At 43.2% G+C, this 21,572-nt stretch overlaps 1 long non-coding RNA gene across 1 annotated transcript in view; it reads left to right on the top strand.

The window, feature by feature from the left end:
* LOC140909566 (uncharacterized) overlaps positions 1-7,100 on the top strand; it is a 55,675-nt gene extending 48,575 nt beyond the window's left edge. Inside the window, exons 2-3 of the long non-coding RNA XR_012158272.1 lie at positions 2,938-3,070; positions 5,038-7,100. This is a non-coding gene — a long non-coding RNA (uncharacterized lncRNA). The remainder of the gene's footprint in view (positions 1-2,937; positions 3,071-5,037) is intronic.
* Positions 7,101-21,572: the final 14,472 nt, after the last annotated feature.

The raw sequence follows: 21,572 nt of genomic DNA, 5'->3' as shown, positions 1-21,572 counted from the left end.
GGTACAAAGGGAGGCACTAGCTGATAATATGATAATGTCAGACAAAACAACTAGTTTCTTACCTAAACAAACAAAGGGACAGAAGAAAACAACAAAACTACACAGGGAAGCAATAAAAATGTTCAGTATTCAAATATTCCATGACTTGAAGACTTACATTTCAAAGGCTGGTTCAGCTGCAGAGGAGACTGGCTTAGCAGGAAACAATCAGTTATGGGCATGGAGCCTTCACAAACAGCTTTGCTGGCAAAATGACCACCAAGCATGGTCAATTGAGAGTAATGTTTCTGTATTAGGCTTAAACTAGGAAGAATCCAGACATTGTATTTCATAAGACTGAAGGATCTAGCAGCAAATGCAGTGTTATTGAACCAGAAAGCAAGAGTCTGCCAAATATAGATAATACCAAAGGTAAGGTATACATTCAAAAGACTAGCCCATGGTAATTCTAATAGCATTCCTGAACTCAGAGGATTCGTGCTGGCATCACTGGCATGAGGACTTAAAAAGGGCATTCTCAGGCCAGAATGTTATAATTGTGTGTGTGCAAAACTGGCTGCATATGATGCCCACACAGTTACCACAAATGTGTGCACAATTGCATCATGTGAGCACTCTTGTGTACGCTGTTAGAAAAGTCCTCCATGTATAGGGAACAGCAGCAAGGCTTCTAGGGGTTATACCCAGTATAATTGCTACGGCCTTACAGTATAAGATTTCTCAAAGCAGCATCTCTGTTTAACCCCAGTGTCACATGTGCATTTGAGCATCCTGGAGACTGAATATTGTTTTACAGGATTCACTCCCTTTGAAAGCTTCCAGTCTTCTAACTGTAAAAATGGCATTTCTCTTTGCCTTAGCTTCAGCACGAAGTATGTCAGATCTCCAAGACTGGTCAATCAAGGAATAGTCCTGTCCTTTTCACAACCACAAGGCATATCAGAGGGCAACAAAATCAGAGTTATTTCCAAGGGGTAATAGCATGTTCCATAAGGTGTAGGAACCAATAAACCCTTCTTTCTACTCAAATCCTAATTATTCTAAAGTAAAACAATGTCATAGAAAATATAATTAATGAAATCTGATTGACCTATTCATTGTGAATGATATTATTTGATTAATTTGTCCCTTTTTCTCTTTGCAAATTCTCTATGAGAAAATCATGGTTTTTGATTAATTTTCGCATTATTTGAAATTTTTTAAAAAAAAATTATAAACATATCTGAGGTTATGGAACATTTGCAAGCTGGGTATGGTGAGTGTTCAGTCCACTGTTCAGAAATTTATTATTTGTTTGTTGTGACTGGGTCACCTAAGTTACATAGAAACATTTATTAGAGCATCTTAATTAATTCACCTCTTACAGTTTGTATGGCAACTTCCACCTTCTCTGTATGTATATATATATATCTTCTTACTATATGTTCCAGTCTATGCATCTGATGAAGTGAGCTGTAGCCCACGAAAGCTTATGCTCTAATAAATTTGTTAGTCTCTAAGGTGCCACAAGTCCGCCTGTTCTTTTTGTGGATACAGACGAACATGGCTGCAGCTCTGAAACTGCCATAGAAACATTTCTGTTTCTTGACTGGATGAACTAGTTACTTTTGTTTGTGTGGAAGCAAATTTATTTTGGTCAAGGAATGAATTTGTTTAAATTTGATTAAGTAACCTTCAGTTACTGGCCCATAATTCACTGTAAAACTGAATAAACAACATTTGGTTAAGTTAATGTTTTTCTCGTGAATGAAAATGGAGTCCTAAGAAACTGAATTGAAATATGGGGTTTAATTCAGCAAGCTGGTTGAGAAGAGACTCTTAGCCCACTCAACCGGCTTTAGCTCAAATGATATAGTTGAAAAGGCCAAACTTACATAGACAAACACCAACCACAGTCATACGATTATATGACTGAGATAGAGACAAAAAGCTGTCTAAATCCTCAATACCTATATGGCTCAGAGCATGCATATCAGAAGCCAGCAGAGTGAAAGGAAGTTCAGCTGGTTCAAACACAGCAGGTTCAGCCTCATGGGGACTAAACATCTATGCATTCTATGCAAGGATTTGTAAGGCCACAATATGGTAAAATATTCATATTCAGACTAGGCATTGCAAACTGGAATTGCAAGCTTCTTTGGAGCCAGTCTTCAGTCATAGAGTGCTGCAGGCAGTAGTGTCTCAATAAAACACACTGACAAATAATTCTGATTGTTTTTGTTTATATATTTTTACCTCAACGTTTGTTCTGATCTGATCATTTATTTTCTCAGAATTTGATCATAGCCCCCCATCCAGACCTTATCTAGCTAAAGAGAATATTTAAAAAACAAAAGAAGTTGTTTCTCTGAAAATGTTTGAAGGATAATTGAATGTTCAGTTTTAATTATTAGTTAACATTGCTAAGTACTTTATATTAGAAAACCCTGTTTTCAATTGCTTATAACTTTGCTGAACTTTAACTGTTTAGGCTGAAATTTCCCATGCTGGGACTCATGCCTCAGACTGATTTTTAAAAGAAAGTTTAAGCTAAAATTTTTCAGCTGTTTCTGAGATTGAGAGTGGGGAAAATCCATTGTTTTGTTCATGTTAAATTATTACAACTGTTTCATTGAGAAACTCTAATGCCTCTATGCTTTGCATTAGTGAATTGAAATTTGAGCCTGATGATAAGGATGTTCCTTTTTTCATTCCTGTGAAAATCCACCCAAATTTGGCCAAGCTATAACCTTTTGAAAATTGCAGTTTGCACATGTTCAGTAGAGGTTTGTTATAGTTTGGTACTTAAAATTCTCTAAAGCTTGTCTGTCCTGAACATGCTCCATCCCTCAAAGCTCCTGTGTATGTTCAGACTGCACAGGTGCCATCTCTACAAAGTGACTGAGCATGCTTGATCCCAGAGCTGAGCGAGACTTTTCTTGCAATTTCTGTTCTCAGCTGCCAGATGTAGCATAAGGCATCAGAATGCAGAGCAGGGAGATGGTCACTCCTGTCCTCCTGATACTCCCACGCCTGCTGGTGCCCAGGCAGCAGGAAGGAAGGAGGAAACTGCCTGACTTGAATGCAAAAGGTGAGACGCAGTGGGGGCTGTGATGACAGTAGCTGGAGGCGTGGGGATACTGACAGTAGGCAGGACAGGGGCAAGAGCTAGGACAGGGGTGGCCAACCGGAGCCTGAGAAGGAGCCAGAATTTACCAATGTACATTGCCAAAGATCCACAGTAATATGTCAACAGCCCTGCATCAGCTCCCCCATCCCGCTCCCAGCGCCTCCCGCCCACCGGCAGCCCCACCGATCAGTGCGTCCCCCTCCTTCCCCACACCTCCTGATCAGCTGTTTCATGGCATGCAGGAGGCTGGGGGCGGGGGAGGAGCGAGGGCATGGCAGGCTCGGGGGAGGGGGTGGAGGGGGGGCAGAGCCAGGGGTTGAGCAGTGAGCGTCCCCCAGCACATTGGAAAGTTGGCTTCTGTAGCTCCAGCCCCGGAGTCCGTGCCTATACCAGGAGCCGCATATTAACCTCTGAAGAGCCGCATGTGGCTCCGGAGCCACAGGTTGGCCACCCCTGAGCTAGGGGAATAGGAACAGTACTGGGTTTATAATAGTACCAATGGTGCCGGGCCCACACTGGGAAGGGGCCCTTACAGACCTGTCTAACTCATCCACACAGCCAGGTCTGTCCCCTCACCCGAGGTGATCCAGCACTGAGGCCTGGCTGTGTGAGCAGCTCCTAGTCAGCAGATACCGCTCGCCTATAGGGGACTTGCTGCCAAGCGCCCAGACTCTGCCATGCAGGCTTTCGGGGGTCGTGTCCCCGGGGGTCTGTCCCGCTGCCCAGCATGGCTATGGCGCCGAGTGGTCTCTGCTCACTGCCACCTGTAGGGTCCCGCCCACCTCTTCGGGGCCATGCCGCCTGGGACTGGTGCAGAGGCCAGGCTGGTCTTGGCAGTTGGGAAGAGGGGCAGCATGGGGGGCTTGGCTGGGCCCCACCAGGCAAGTGGATCCTGAGGGAGCCTGGCCCAGGCAGGCCCTGCTCCCACTCTGGCCTGACTGATCGCACTGCTCCCGAGGGACTGGCCCCAGCTGTGCTGCCAGCTCAGCCTGCCCACTCTGTGGGGGGTGGGGGGTCCCGGTAGGGATGCCAACTCTGATTGAAGCTATTCCGGGAGACGTTTTTTTTCCAACATGAAGTAATGTCATTTTCTTAAAATATTCTATTAAAATCTCCCAGATTGTTTTCAATAATCACTGGGAAATCAATGCCGATTCTGGGAGACTCCAGGCCAATCCTGAAGGGTTGGCAACCCTAGGTGCTTGCCGGTGCAGGGTGGGGGAGGTTTGTTGTGCTTTAGGGCACTGGGCAGTGGGGAGTCTGTGTGGGGCACTGGGCAGTTGTGGTGGTGGGGCAATGGGGGAGTCCTGGGAAGTGGGGGGTGTCCTATGGGCAGGGTAGTGCTGGGTAGGGTGTATGTGCAAGGCACAGTGCAGTTGCAGTGGGGGTCTGGGCAGGGGGTGCTGGGCATAGGAGGGCAGGGGGAGCACTGGGCAGTGTGGCACAGTGCTTGGCATGGGCCCACCCCTGAGGGGAAGGGGCACACTGGCAGCCCAGGGCTGGGCCAGTGTGTGTCTGGTGGCTGCCTTTGCGCTGGCTGGGTGGAGCGGGGTTGCCCCCGCCATGCCATAACCCATTGCCCCTGGCCGGCCCCTTGCTCCGGGGATTGATCTCCACCCCCGCACCATGCCCCATTGCCTCCAGGGGGCCCCACAAAAGGTTAATCTGGCCCTGGATAGGAACAGAAGATGGGACCATGCCAACATCCAGGAGGAGAGGGGACAAGAGCACATGAAAGGACAGGGACAGGACCTCAGGTGGGGAGCAGGGAAAGGAGGAGAAAGGGGCAGAAGGGTCTATAACCACAAAAGAAAACTCCCCTCCAGAACCCGGAACTGAGGCCATGATTCTTTAATCTCAACAGTCCTCTGCTGTCAGCAAATAGCGGTGAAACTCACTGACAAAGTATGCATTTCATCTTCCTCCAGAAGCTGGTCCACAGAGGGATGACAATGTACTGTTGTTACAGATTACTCCATCAGCTCAAGCAGCAGAGGTCTGTGCAGTGGATACAAAGGTTCCAACTCTGCTGATGATCCATGTGGGTGTCAGTCTGATGCCACATGATGGAATTTCTGTTCTTCAGTTCATTCAGGGCAGAGGCCAGACCTGCCCTGGGGATGAATCAGGGTTGTGTAGTGAAGGAAGCCATTTTCTGTAGAACCCCTGCCTCATTTGTTGCAGAAGTTAGATGTGTAATGACTGAGGCAGAGAATTGCAGGAACCAAAAGGATGGTCTCATGGGTAAGTCACTTGAATGCCACCCTAGACAAAGAGATTCTACCTGTGCCACAAAGTTCCTGTGTGATGCTGGGCAAGTCACGTAAACTGAAACTTTGACAGGTGGCCATTATTTGAGTGTTCCTCATTTTCTGGGGTCCTGTCTTGAGAATCCTGGGGTCTGATTTGCAGAAGTGCTGAGCACTCACAACTGAAACTAAAGTAAATTGAAGGTGTGCTTTGAATATCTTAAGTGCCATAAAAGTGTTAGATACTCTGAAAAATCAGGTTCTAGATTTCTTAAATTTGGCACCCAAAATTAGTGGATACTTTTGACAATTTTGGCCCCAATTTGTCTGGGCCAGGACCTCACACGCATTTAGGCACCTAACTCCTATTGATTTCAGTGGCCGTTAGGTTCATAAATACCTGTGAGGAACTGGGCCTCTGACATAATTCTCCCATCTGTAAAATGGGGATAGCACCCCCATTTCACTTCACAGCAGTGCTGTGAAGGTGAATTAATATTTGTGAAGTACCTGGGCCACTTTACTTCTGAAGAGAGCACCCACATAGGAGTTTAACTTTAATTAATGTGCTTTAACTGCACATCTTTAGTTAATTCATCTTCACTTCTCTGAGTGCTTTCAAGTAGACTTGTCCCTCTCCCATCCTCCCCCTTATCCATCCTTCCCCCCCTCTCCCTGGCATAGTTGAAGGCAGCCTGAGAGACGCCTCCTGCTCACAGCATTCCATCCCATACTCCTCTGGGGGTGAAGAAACTATTTCTGTGGCTCAAAAGCCTTCAGGGAATTAGGACAAAGGTTTTCTGTCAAGTGTTTCATTGTTTCATCACTGGAGGTTTTCCTTTGCTTCTATCTCTTTTATGATACCAGTCTTTTCTCTTGACTAAAGCTTTAATGGAAGATCAAGCTCATCTGGAGGGCCTGATTCTTCACTGCCTTGTACATTTGCACCTCTCCAAAGGAACTGTAATATTCTACCAAATTGGAGCAATAGTTTTATAGCTATTTGGTCCAGCTGTAAATGAGAGCGAAGGTGTACAGCAATGGAGAATGAATCTCTTCTCCAAACAGAATGTCAACTGTCTCTGTTATTAAGCCACTTCCACCCTAGTTTGCCAAGGCTATGGAGATTCCAATCCTCTCTCTTCCGATGGCCAACACTTCTCGCTGTTTTTGATTAACCTTAAGGGGGCACAGTCAAAATAAGTACCAGAGCTCTATTGTTGCCTGGCCTGCTACACCTCCAGCCAGATGTCCTGGGCATTTGGGATATTTGGACAGCAGCTATCATCAGGAAGAGCTCCTGCTCCCCACAAAAATGCTCAGCATTTTGATACAGAATACTGATCTGTTTTGTGCAGAAATATTACTACATAATTAAAGCTAAATTACTCATCCATTCACAGGATTGCTAAAGGCAGCAAGGTTCTCTCACTGAAAGCAGAAGGAAAGACACCTAATAATGCCATTACCTTCCAATGTTCAGTGAATACTTTAATTGATACCTGAGCTGGCTCCAAAATCATATTCACCTTTCCAGCAAATGTTACACAATGGTACACATTACTAGCAGATAAAGCAAAACCTTGATCCCCAGCTGCCGGTGGCTAAATTAATATCAGTATAAATAGGCTGATTATAGGACACATTTCTGATTATATGCTGTATTTGACATGCTGTGTAATTTTATATATTTTGCTTGTGAAGCACTGAAAGAATAAACGAGATATTTATTTTTAACCAAATATATCTATCATTTTATTACCTGGATTTGTAGTTGCCATACAGTGGAATGCAAGGCTTGCTGTGCTGCTTGATATGCAACAAATTCCAAAAAGGGGGTTTGTCACATCCCTACATAACCCATATTATCACATTGAACCGCCTTATAGCCTGTTAATGCTACATTATCCTTTTGTTATGATTAGCTGAGAATAATGGGCCATTTCCATTACATAACACAATATATAGTCATAAAACACCATCCTTATTCACCAAGATGGCTCCTACTCCTGGGCTCAGTACTAGTCAATATTTTCATTAATGACTTGGATTATGGAATGGAGAGTATGTTTATAACACTTGTGGATGACATCAAGCTGGGGGAAGTTTCTCGTTTTTTGGAGTACAGGATTAGAATTCAAAATTAACTTGACAAATTGGAGAATTGGTCTGAAATCAACAAGGTGAAAGTCAATAAAGACAAGTGCAAAATACTTCACTGAGGAAGGAAAAAGTCAAATGCACAACTACAAAATAGGGAATAACTGGCTAGGTGGTAGTTGAAAAGCATCTGGGGGATTATGGTGGATCACAAATTAAATATGAGTCAACAAGGTGGTGCAGTTGTGAAAAAGACTAATATTCTATATTGTGTATTAACAGGCGTGTCGTATGTAAGATACAAGAGGTAATAGTCCAGCTCTACTTGGCACGGATGTGGCCTCAGCTGGAGTCCTGTGTCCAATTCTGGGCACCACACTTTAGGAAAGATGTGGATAAACTTGAGAGTGCCCAGAGGAGAGCAACAAAAAAATAAAAGGCTAAGAAAACCAGACCTGTGAGAAAAGATTTAAAAACCCTGGGTATGTATAGTCTTGAGAAAACAAGACTGAGGGGGACTTATTAACAGTCTTCAAACATGCAAAGTGCTGTTATAAAAAGGACTGAACAATGGGTCTTCATGTCCATGTCTTTTACGACTAGACAAAAAGTAAAGGGCTTACTCTGTAGCAAGGGAGATTTAGGTTAGATATTAGGAAAAGCTTTCTAACTATAAGGGTAGTTAAACTCTGGAACAGGCTTCCAAGGAAGGCTGTGGAATTCCCAGCATTGGAGGTTTTCAGAACAGGTTGGACAAACAGCTATCAGGGACAGTCTAGGTTTTTTTGGTCCTGCCTCAGCCCAGGGGGTTGGACTTGATGACTTCTAGAGCAGTGGTGCTCAATCTTTTTGGGCCCAGGATCCATTTGTAAATGTTTATGGCCTGTCCCAACCCAGTAAATAGGGTGTTTTCAGTCAGATCGTGCCCCGCCTTTCAGTCAGATCTGTCCCAGATCGTGTCTCCTTGGGACAGAAGCTGCCATGCCACCCTTCGAAACAGTCTGCCAATCCAATTTTCGGTCCCAAGACACAGGTTGAGAAACCTTGTTCTAGTGGTCCCATCTAGCCCTATATTTATATGATTCTACTGAACCATTTTTGCTGACCATGGTTTGTGCAAGGCTATGATGGTGTCTCAGGGAGATACTGAAATATGCCAGAGCTATTTTAATAGCTTCCTAAACCAGCCTTTACACTTGTAAAACCAGCCTGGTCACCTTTCAGTCTGATGAATATCTTCTGCTCTAGTGATGCACTGCATATTGTATCCCACACTGGAAGTGCCACATTGTTTACTACAAGAGGAACTCTGTCCCATAATCCACTAAACTTCAGACCTAGTCAGGGTGGAGTAATCTTACTTTATTATCTACTGATTCAAAGCTGGAATTTGGCAGCTGAAACCACAACAGAGCATTAGGTGATCTATCTCTGTTTACTTTCCACCATGTGTTTGGATACAAATCCATTCTTGTCTGGCCAGGAACCTTGTTTTCTGCATACTGTAAAACGTTGCATACCTCTGCAGCACTATGGCTTTACATGCTATAAATCAACAGTAGCTCTATTTGAGTAAGCACTGCGGGACTTGGCCTGGATAAACATAAATAATCCTTAAAGGAGACATCTAAATATTTATATTCTATTTCATTTTAATCAATCATAGGGCATACCTTTAAATATCAAAATGATAATGTAGTCTAATGAAAATTCGGTGTGATTTTTCCAAAGCACCTATGTGCCTGAGGAGCACAAACCCTATTGAAAGTCCCTGGGCATACTGTGTTACTTTTCCTGGGACATGTGACTCTCAGGGCACGTCTACACTTACCGTGGGTTGATTTAGCAGGTCTAGTGAAGACCCATTCAATCGACTGCAGATGGCTCTCCCGTCAACTCTGGTACTCCACCAGAACAAGAAGCATAAGGTAAGTTGACCCAGCGTGGTGTAGACACCGCAATAAGTCAACCTAAGGTACATGGACTGCAGCTACAAGTTGCGTAACTTAAGTCGACTTAACTCTGTAGTGTAGACCTGCCCTCAGTCACACAGGTGTTTTGGAAAATCCCACCCCCAGCTTTTAAGGTTTCAAATAATGTAGCCTAGGATTTATAAAGGTGCCTAAGATAATTCCCAACTGCCACTGAAAGTCAATGGGATTTGGTCTCCAAATGGCCTCAGACTTTTTTTAACATCCAAGCCCAGCCATTAGCACTGGTGTTCTTATTGTTGAAAGAAAATGCTTTGGCTGGTGTGAGAATGATCAGTCATGCTGCTCCATTAGTTTTTTTTTGCAAACAATCAAATGCTGCAACTGGCCATGCACCTTGTACTGCCCCGTTGAGCAGAATGGGGTTGCACAGAGTGAAGGTGGATTTGGCTCTATAACATTAGCAAAAGAACATTTAGCCTGGAAAGGAGATTTAGAGCGTACTGTGTTGAGATATACAGATAACTATGAAGGATATAGCGAAAAAACTATCAGTCCTCTCTTTTATCTTGTCTCATAATATGAGTACAAGGCGATGCTCAGTTAGATTAATGGCCAGTATATTAAAGACCAAAAGAAATGCTATTTTATCCAGTGTGATCAGATTTTCAAAAGGGCTGGATAATTTTATGACTATAAATAATATTTGTAGCTTACTGTAGCAAGATAAAGATGATCAAATATTACGCTCCCGGTCATGAACGGATTGCCAGTGTGTGTCAAGAAGGAACCAAGATTCTTCTTTGCCTCTCTGTGTTGGACATGTGCTGGGGTGGTATGTGAGGCTAAATGTACTTACACTTCCTCCACACATCTCTATTCTTCCTCCACACTGCCCTCAGCTGCCCACTTAAGGGAGCTTGTTGATGTCTCTCGCCCACCTGACTTTTAAAGCTGGCCAAAACCTAACAATTCTATTTCATGAAAAATGTTGAGGTTTCAAAAAAAATTTTTGTTCCACATTGGACCAAAAAGACCCTTTGAATTTTTTCATGCAAAAATACGAGACACTAACCCCAGTGTAGCCATTAGCCCAATGACCAGGGCACTCCCGTGGGATGTGGGAGTCATGGCTTCAAATACTGGCTCTGAATTAGAGCAGGAGCTTGAAGCAGGATCTCACAGTCCCAGGTGAGCACAATAATCACCAGGCTATTGGCTATGCTGGGGGTGTCTCTCTTGTTTTGACCAGAAATTCCATCCTAATCAAGAGAAACCTTCCTGACAAAATTGTCATCAAAACTGATACACTTTCTTGAACTATTTTGGTTCACTGAATCAGCATTTTTATGGCAAAATCTTTTATCAAAGTGTGTTGACCAGCCCTGTTTGCTTTTCCTTGAGCCCTGACCTCCACTGCTACAAGCCAGATGGCAGAGTGGGGAAGAGCAGAGTAGGTGGTGAGCACAGTGTCATTAAGCTCTTTAAGATCTCAGCTACTTAATTATACTCACCAATTGCCCTCTGCTGCTCCCTGTGGTGCCACATGGGGGGGAGGGGGGAACAGAGCCAGCACTGCTGCCCTGCTCTGTACTTCCTGCACCCACGCAATCCACACGGAGCCACAAAGAGAAATTAATATGTTTAATTAGGAAGCTAAGCTCTGAACCACACTTCAGTCACCAACTAGACTACTCTGATCTTCCCTCTCTGTGCTCACCCATTACTCTATGCTGCTGTTTGGCTTGTAGGGTGGAGGTATTGGAAAGGTGAAGAAGCAGAGCAGCAAGGAGAAGGTAGGAAGCAACCAGGGATTAAGGCTCCAATTCAGGAAAGTACTTTAGCATGTGCAATATACACTCCTTAACAACAACAACAACAACAAAAAAACAAAAAAAAAATAAACCAACAACAACAAGGAGTAATTCAGGACTGTCAATCCCAGTTCAAAAATTAGGAGCCAGGACCCCTCAATCGATGAGACTGGCTTAAAAAATAGGATTTTTTTAATTATAATTTTTTGGATCTTTATTTGCCTGCTGGTTTATGAGCATTTAGGAGGTCACTTTTTCAGGCCGTTTCCCAAACCACGACTGCAATAAACGTCCCTATTTTTTGATGAAAGCTGAGAGTCTTGCAATAATCACATGACTCCAAGAGTCATGGCTTGAAGAAACCCACCAAATATTTCTAGTGTCACCAATTCTCATAATAAGTTACAGAAAGACAGGAGAGAAAATTGAACGAGAAAAGTGTCAGGAAAGAAACGGACACAGGCAAGAATATGGGGGGAAAGAAAGGTTTTAGGGCACAGGGAGGCTATACATAAACATTAGATGCTACTAATTAATAGCAGTTTCAGAGAAAAAATGGAAATAGGGGGAAAAAAGCAAAAGCCACAAAAGTCAAGAGAAATAGGGTAGTATCCCTTTAAATAATTTGTGATGCTCACCATGTTCTGTTTTAGATGCTGCCAGAAACCAGTCAGGGCGGTAGTATGCATGGAGGTAGGCCTAGCATGTTTCTGTATATTTAGTAAACAGGGTTGTCTGGGACTCAACTATGCCCATCTGGTTTCTTCATATTATTTCTGTCATGTGAGCAAAAGATCTACCCCATAAAAATGAACTGATGCTGCTGTTCAAGGGGAGGAAAAAGGAATGGATAGTGTGACTGAGATAGGGGTCTGCGTGTGTACATGCATATCAGGGAAGGAAACTTAGAGAGGGACTTTGCCTTTTCAGCTTTATATACACACAGTTTTTGTAGCACATTAACTATATAGATTTAGAAACGGATATAGCTGAAGAGGAAAAATAACCCTAGTGTGGAAGCAGTTATACAGGCATAAAGGTGCTTATATTGGAATTGCTTATTTCAGTAAATTTATGGAAATAATCAATACCAGTATAAGAACTTTTATACCAGTATAACTGCATCTATACAAGGGGATGTAGTGATTTAACTGTACTGGTATAAAATCATTCCCCTAATTGAAATAGTTAAATCAATCCAAAAACGGTATAGACCAGGCCTTACAGAAAGAGAGGAAGAGACAAATTTTAATTGCAATCTTTTGCTTTATTTTAGAATTTTTGTTTAACTCTGTCCTGCCTACTGATGAGAGACTATTCTCATGAGCTAATGCTTGTGTAATCTTTCTGCCAAGTGCACTAACAAACATTGGCAGGGACCAATGGATTCAAGTTGTTTAGTCCTTGGAAAATAACTAAAACAATGCTTCGGCCCCCCTAGAGCTACACTTATGTCTGCTTTGGAAAATAAATCTTCCCAGGGTCACCTTTGCATACAGTATTTTCCCCCCTTTGCAAGCATTTCTTGAATGTGGAAGAATAATCTTTTATAAGAATAATACAATCAAAAGAACATGGAAATCTCATGTAAAAAGTAAGGAACTTAAGTCAACAAACTAGGAGTTTGATCAACCTTTCCTCCTCAGTGGCTCAATACAAGTACATCTGATGGAGATCCAGAACTCTGTCCACCACAAACCTCACCCTCTGAAACCCAACTCACCAGCTGAGTCACTCTCTAGGATAGCTCTCCTCTGCTGGTCTACCCACCATGGGATCTGTTCTACTCTACCAGCCTGGTTGTGGAATCTGCCCCCACTTCACCACCAGTCCAGTCCTACATACTCCTTCTATAAGCTTCAGGATGTCCAACTAGAAAACCAAGAGCAATATGACATTTTTTTTTAAATACAGCCCCACCCACTCACCCAACTCCTTATCACTATTCCCTCTCATCTTGCTGGGCAAAAGCTTCATTATCCAACCTTAGTTCAAATCTTATTACCTCATGGTGGCTCCTCATCTAGGGCCCATTTAGCACAATTCCTGTGCCCTTTCATTAAATAGTAAGGATAAATATTATCACACATTTGCATTAAAATTTAAACCAATTCTAAACTAAACAACATTTAGCTGATAGAATTATGGGTAAATAATATGCAAATGAAGTAGACTAGAGCTGCTTTGTTTTCCCTTCTCCCCAATAGAGGGAGCAGAGAGTTCCTCTAAATTCTCTGTCTTACATCTGTAAATTGGCATCCTGTTTTAACACTTTGTCAGGTGGAGATTTTCTAGAACAGGGTTCAGTTCCAGCTCTCCTACTTGTAGCTTAATTTCGGTCTTAATTAAAGCTGTTTGTTACATACAGCTAACAAGAATAGTGATGATTGATCATATTTTTGTACTTATATAGCAACTTTCATCCATCAATCCCAAAGCACTTTACAAAGATTTATTAACTAAGTCTCACAATTCTAACATGAGATTGGCAGGTAGTGTTAATGCATATACTTATTTCACATATGGGCAAACTGGGATATAGCTATACGTCACAATAGACTTTTCATCAGGTCTGCATTTCCAAGTTGTGTGAGCTGCTATCAGCCCCAATGAATCACTGGAGCACTGCAGTGTGCCAGCCACACCCTAACTCATCCCCTACACCAGAGCTGGGTGTAGTAAGGCTAAGCTGGCCTTGCAGCAGCTGGGGAATCCCGATCTGACTTGTTAGGGCAGATTTTGCAGTCTTTACACTGCTGAAACTGGGCAGAACAGGCAGAATAGGCCTGGAGCGGGTAAGGGATTTTACCAAAGTCACACAATGATTTAATGGCAGAGCTGCAAATAGAGTTCATGCATCCTCACTCACAGTTTTATGACCTGACAATCAGACAATAATCTCTCCTCTAGCTACTGCTAAGATGCTTTCTTCCTTTCATTTGTAAATAAAATATAATTAAATTTTTGATTAAAAATAAACATACAAATCAGAATACACAGTCAAGAATGACTGTGGGCCAGCATCTTGGTAAAACTGAGATTAGAATTTGGACCTATACATCCAATTTATGCTTAAGTCTAGTATAATTTCTGAAAAGGGAACTCACCTTGAGTTTTTTTTCAATCACATAATGGGTGTATTGCATTACATTACTGATAAAAGGACTAAGCCAGCTTGCTCCTGCCCCCCCCCTCCACGCCCCCCAGAGAAAGAACACACTGCAAAACACAAAGTCAATACAGAAAGGAAACCTTGTATGACAAGAAAAAGGATCACAAAAATAACAGGAAGATTCTGTGTTTGCACACCACCTAGTACAACGAGGTCCTGGTCTATGACTGGGGTTCTCAGCTGCTATGGCAATACAAATAATAATGATAATTAATTGGACCCTAAAACTCACTATCACAGTGGAATTCCTGGTTGTATATGGAGAATAGATAACCAATGTAGGTGAAATAAACCCCTGCTATATCAAGGGCATGTACTGCTAAGATCATCTTCTCAGATCATCACTTTGGCTGTGTTATCCTTTGAGCATCTGTACTGGGAGCCCTTCAAACACATCACACTACAGCAAGTCAGTGGCAGAGAAAGACATAGATCTCAGGTCTCAGCACTGCTTCCCCCCAGGCTGTTGAACTTGGTCTGATCCATGGTGTTACTAGGCCCTCCACTTGCTCACACAAAATGGCTAGAAGAGCACTGATCAAAGGACGGCTCTTATGATGCCTGCTATGGGTGTCTCTCACACAGCGATGCTCTACTCCAAGACCTGGGACCATGAAGCAAGTCCTCTTCTCCCCCTGACTTGTGTGATGAGAGAAGAGTTTGTTGAATGCAAGGTGGGAAAAGGACACAGGAGAAAGTCCAGGCACTTAATACAAAAATATAGCAGAGGAAACAGCCGCTGACTCCCCATCACCAACACAAACTAGGAGGGGGACTACCTATCCCCCTGATCACACAACCCACCAATCCTCCAAAGAGCCAGAAGTACAGAGTGCCTCCCCGATTCAGGAAAGAGTGATTATCCATTTGTGTGAGAGGAGCAATGATCCACTGGTTTGAGCAACAGCTTAGGGAGTAGAGGGTGTGGGTTCAATTCCTGCTCAAACATCTGGTGTGACTTTGGGCAAGTTACTCAGTCTCTTTATGTTCTACTTCCCCATCTGTAAGATGGGGATAATAGCATTTCCTTACCTCACTGGGAAGCTGTGAGGATACATACACTAAAGATTGTGAGACACTCAGATAATCTGGTGATGGGAGCCAGAGAAGTACCTAAAATAGATGGAGCTCCTCACTCCCACTATCCAGGTGAGGAAAAAGATGGGAAAGAGGATAAAGGTCTCCATCAAATGCAGACTGTTTATCCTTAGTGTCAAAGCCTTTCACAATGTGCACTCCACCCACTTATATAATCTTCATCTTGTAGCAAGGTCAGCCCCGGCCTTTGCTCTGTCAATGGTGCCAGCTTCTATCACCTGACTCTTTGCTTCTCTTACAAGCATGTTCACACTCTCACGTAGGGTGTCCCTTACAAGTAGGAACAGCTCCCAGTCAGAATCCATAAAGCAACCTCCTTATCCTCCTTCGAATTCCTCCTCAAAGCTCACCTCTTCCACAATGCACATGGAATACTGTATTCCAATGACAGCCTGGCAGGTGCTGAGCTGTGATTACTGCTCTTGGCTGGCTAAGAACACTGCGCATCCTAATATTGTCCCCTCTTCCGCTCCAACCTATGTGTCTCATCCATCTATTCTATCTACTCTTTTAGACTGTGATCTTTTTGGGGCAGGAACGGTCATTTACCATATGTTTGTACAGCGCCTAGCACAAAGGGGTCCTGACCTATTGTAATTGTTTAATAAAGAATCATTATTATTAATTATTATTATTATTAATTAATTAATAATATTCAAATTAGGCATTGCATTAGTATATTATCCACCTTGTCTGGGTCTGTTGCAATTTTCAAATGGGACCTATGAATCAAAGTTAGCAGTGATTTAACTTGTGGCAGAAATTACACCTCAGATGCAAATTAGCCATTACATAGGGATTAGCATAGTGTAATTTTCACTAGTGTGGCATTCCGTTGGTATGAAAAACAAACAAAATTTTGCACTATGGGATGGAATAGGATGGGTGGAGAGTGGAAAGAAGGAATGAAGCATGAAAAACAACTAACTTGGGATATTTCCAGAGTAAGGGCCAGAGTGGAGGCAATGGGAGTTTTGCCTGACTAAGGACTGCAGGATTTGACCCATGTGAATAATGGTTCCTTTGCTGCTGTGGTATTTCTAGCCTATTACTTCAGACACAATAAGAAGATGCATCTTAGCAGTAGGTGAATAATACTTAGCATATTATCTTATTCTAGGTGGCTCTTATACTAAGCAAATTTCTGAATCACCCCACAGTCAAACTGATGCTCACTTTGCAACTCCTAATTATTACATAGCACTTGAGACAAGTGGGGACTAGAGAAGGAAATGACAACAAATGCTTTCTTAAAACTTATTGTCATACCAGATGTCAGCCACTTTTTTTCAGTGTATTTGTGTCTGTTGTGCACCTAACAATGCAGCCATCTGTCATTGCAGTTACCCTCAGGAAAGGGAGTCACACATATTCACCAAGCAAAAAGGAAACTTGGTAGATGTGGGAAATATTAAAACTGGCAAGTAGTAAGTCAAAGGGGAGAGTCATGTATATGTATAGCCTTGTAAAGGTCCCCTTTTTCCATCTGAGACATATTTTCCAGAAAGCTGAAGAAAGCACAGGACAAAGCTGGGCCACAAACAATTCATAGATGTCAGTCTCTGGCCAGTCACTCTAGAATGCAGAACAGCATTTCTCTGCGGTTGGCATCAAAGCCAGGCCTGCACCAATGGTGAGCCATGCGCCAAGCAAGAATTGTGTTATCATTGTTTATGATGTTACAGTAGTGCCTGGAGAGTCCAACCAAGATCAAGGCCCCATTCTCCCACATACTGTCTTTACACACAATATGAGACAGTCCCTGCCCCAAGGAGCTTACAAGCCAGAGGGGGCCGAGATGCTCAACTGAACATACAACCCACCCCTATTGGGGACTAGCCTCTGACACCCCAAAGAGCCAGGAGTGGGCAAGCGAGAGCTGAGGGTCTCTAACTTCCCCACGCAAGCCAACCCCCAATGGCCATCAGGAGAAGGGGGGAGAAGAGATAGAGTGCTCACCCCTTTCCAGCAAGGGGAAAGAGCATAAAGTGCCCCTCCTCCCATAAATCAGGAGGAGAATAAAGCTGGGTGTAATCTGCTTCTGTGAATGACACAGCAGGATCCTAGAACGTGCCCTCTACCATATACTAGGATGCATGGCAATTGTAATTGAGAGTCCCTTGTATAAAACAAGAGGCTGAGATAATCACATAGTGTTGTTGATTCACTTGTGACACTGGCAGATCAGGTGCCAGCTCATACCAAGGCCCCTAGATCTCACTGAACACTGACAAATGCATAGCTGGAAACCAGTCCGGCTTACCTGTGCACAAGTATTGTTAAAATAAGTATTAGATTCATAGATATGTGTTTAATGTTTGGACTTTATGAAATGCTTGTAAGTTGCTGCATGCTTCAATCTCGTTTATAATATCTGTATCCCATACTATATGGCAGGCGTGGCCAAACTTACTGACCCTCTGAGCTGAATACAATAATCTTCAGAAGTTCGAGAGCTGCAGGACACTCATAACCTGCCCTGAGGGGCAGCACCTGGTGGGGCATGGGGCTTCATCCCCACATGGCACCCCTTGCCAGGGCATGGGGCACACCTGCTGGTGGGTGCACCTGGCTGAAGCCCTGAGCCCCAGCACCTCCCCTCCCTCACTGGGCTAAAACCTAGAGACCTGCCCTCCCTGCAGGGCAGAAGCCCCTAGCCTCATGACCCAGCTCCTTCCCGCAGTCTATTAGGTGGAGAATGGGAAGGGAGCAATGTTGGGGGGCTTCACAAGCAGCACTTCAACTGTAAAAGAGTTTTGCCACGCCTGCTATATGGCAATATTTAAGAGCTTGCTTTTTAACTATAAAAGTGTTTGCTATGAAACTGGAAACCCCCACAAGCAGAAGAGAGGCATTACCAAGTGTGAAATACTAGTTTACCACAAGACAGGTCATTTCCTGCCCAACAAAAGAGGGCCGCTTTCTTTAAGGATCCCCAAAATCTCATTCTTTAAAGATGCTCAAAGGGAGTGATAGAATAGTTAGGCCTAATATCTGACACCCCAATTTTGGTTCACTGATTTCTGGTTCACCCCTTATCTTATTTACCAGGCATAATCTCAGCTGGTCTACTGACACTAGATGAACTAGTGCGGAACATCAGTGGACAAAATACTTTGTTGATTGTTCCACCCACACCCACACAGCGAGGGTTTGCACAAACCCTCATCCCCGCAGAGTTTGAACTCTAGGGGAAGGGAAGAAAAATCCCTGACCAGAAGACTCTTTATCACTGTGTTGCTAGGATTTTGGAGAAGGCAATATTTCTAAGCATAAGCAAGGGATCCCCAAGCTGCATAGCTTGGGTTAGTCCTAAAGAACATATAGAGTTTGCACATTACAGCAGCTTCTATTAGGTTCCAAAAAGTAAGAATGTAACTTCTGTGTGTGTGTGTTTACCTGCTTTAACCTTGTAAATAACTTTCATTTCTTTTTCCTACTTAATAAACCTCGAGTTAATGTATTACAGGATTGGCTATAAGTGTTGTCTTTGGTGAGAAATCTGAAGTACAATTGACCTGGGGTAAGTGACTGGTCCTTTGGGACTGGGAGTAACTTGAATATTGTTGTGATTTTTGGTGTAAGGGACCATCTGTCAACAAAGGCAGACTTCCCTGCGTGGCAAGAGAGACTGGAATACCCAAGGGGACTGTATGACTCCATGTTAAGGCAGTTCTAGTGCTTGAGGAGTTCACACTTGATACTTGGTTGGTGGAATCTAATTATAGAACACACAGTCTGGGGTTTGTGCCCTGGCTTGTAACGGTCTGCCCCGATGTTGGCACCCACATTCATGAACCATTCCAGATAACTTGATACCAATGTTATAAAAAACATCCACCAGAAGGCAAAATCTGATCTGTTCTTTCTTTACCAGTCACATGATGAACAGCAGCATTACAGGTCAAAATTCCAGCAATGCGGCTTTTTGCTGGTAATCTCAGAATCAATATGGATTTCTTGATTTGGGGTTAGGTTTGCAAGGCCAATTCTTCTGTCCTTGTTCATTGTGTAACCCAGCTACTCTTCCAGTCTCCAGAGAATAGTGAAGGCCTGATCAGTAGTCACGACAGCAACAGGCAAAGCCCCAAGTATTTGAAGTCATGGGTTTTTTTTTCTGTTTGGATAGATCGCCTTTGAACAAGATTTCAAAGATTCAGTTGGTGTTTGGCCATCGGGCACCTGTGACAGAAGATGACTGACTGAATCAGTGCTTCCTTTCACTCAGAAGCACTCATTGTGGATACTGGATAGCAGTTACACAAAAGTGTATGGCTACTTGTATTGTACATGGAAACTAGCTTTCAAAGCAAACTGAGGGATAAATGTTGAAGCTTAGAACACCCATTAGCATCCTGATCAAATCTCTCTTTTATAGCCAAAGTGTTATGTTCCAAGAGTACATGCTATAAACTGCAGCTCTGTAATAACTTGCCGAGTCACACGCAGGATAGTCGTTTTGGTAAATCTGCTTCCCTTTAGTGTCATCAAGCCTTTTTTTGGCGGGGGGGGGGCAGAGGGGGGCGGCGAACAAACAGAGTGCCAGCATTTTTTTCAGCCAACATTTGTACCTATTGAAACATTTTGCAAAATTAATTAAATGAATTACTTTGCTGTTTCTGGAGTCTGGTGCACTCTTTTCACTAACACAGAGGGTGGAATTAAGCTGGCATCACTTCACAAGCTATTAGATCTGTGCTTCACAACCTGGGGGATGTGAATCTCTGATGGGTCAGGAGGAACAGTTGGATCACAATTACTGCAGCTAGCAGTGCATCACATTGGATGTCTGCCCCCACTCGCCCCCCCCACCCCCGCCCCATCCAGGAAGCACCTTGACAGTTAGAGATGGTGCAGTACATTCACCTACCTCCCCCACACTACATTTTGGCTGCAGTGCCCAGAGGGGGACTGTTATGGTTGTGCTGTGCTCCGGCAATGTAGCTCTGTCTCCTACTTTGGATGACACTAAGTGAATTGTATTATGCTAGTCAAAATCACAGAATTATACGTCAGTGTATAAACCTGTTCAGTAACTGCTCAGTGCAGGAAGGAACCTGGCTTGACTTATTCTCCCGCTACTGACCTGAACTGAAAAGAAGAGAGAGACATTCCTAATGAAAAGAAAAGAAAGGGAATGAAAAGTGTCAGTGAGAAAATAACCAGAAATACCGCAGAGAGCAAGAGACATAGACAGCCAATTGGACAGTCACTGGAGAAGCAAAATACGCTGATTGGTAACGTTCAGCCTCCCAAGATGTTTAGCAGAAGAGGATGCCAGTTGCTCAGTGTGCCTCAGTATGGTCCCAATCCTGGGAAGTGCTGAGTTGCAGGTGCTGAGAACCCTAACTCCCGTTGGTCTCTAGTTCTTCATTCCCATTTGAAGTCAGTGGGTGTTGAGAGATGCTCAGCAGCTCACACGATAGGTCTCTGGCCTAGTTGATTAAACCATCACCTCAGAATTGTGACTCAGCCTCCATCACACTTGGTGGAGCTGTAGGCTGGTATTTTGGAAAGTGCTGGCAATTCCCATAGGCCACCAGTCATTCTCAACTGTAGACATTAAGTATTATGAACTCAACCAACCATCCCCGAACACAGAGGAACAGAAAACAGTTCCTGTGGTGAAATAGCAGTCATTTTCATCCGGGTGCAGTATTCAGCTTGGTTAACTTTACTACTGACTGGCACTGAATATTGTTGCAGGGATAGCCATTGATGATCTGTAGATGAAAAGTGCAGATTCATTGACAGTGAAACATTTCACAGAAGTGTGTTTATTTTTTATTAGATTTCATGTATAAAAACTTTGAAAAAAGCCTTTTGGTTTTCCATTTTGAAAATATTTTTCATATTTTATCATATAAAGTTTTTAAAAAATGAAATAAGTAGAACCTTGAAATTGAAACAAAACATTTCAACTTTATTGATGCAAGATTAAATTTGCAGAATTTCATTTGCAGGACATTTAGACTATTTTAGGTTTTGTTCCTTATTGGAGCAGAAAAAAATTCAAAATTGCAGAGTTCCCCACGAATGAAAAAATCCAGTTCACACCCAGCTCTGGTTCGCAGGACCTTCATTTTATATATCATTTGA

This window comes from Lepidochelys kempii, chromosome 3 (genome assembly GCF_965140265.1).
Source record: "Lepidochelys kempii isolate rLepKem1 chromosome 3, rLepKem1.hap2, whole genome shotgun sequence".
Classification (NCBI taxonomy): Eukaryota; Metazoa; Chordata; order Testudines; family Cheloniidae; genus Lepidochelys; species Lepidochelys kempii.
Note: the sequence above shows the minus strand (reverse complement) of the source record. Positions and strands in the feature narration are given on the sequence as shown.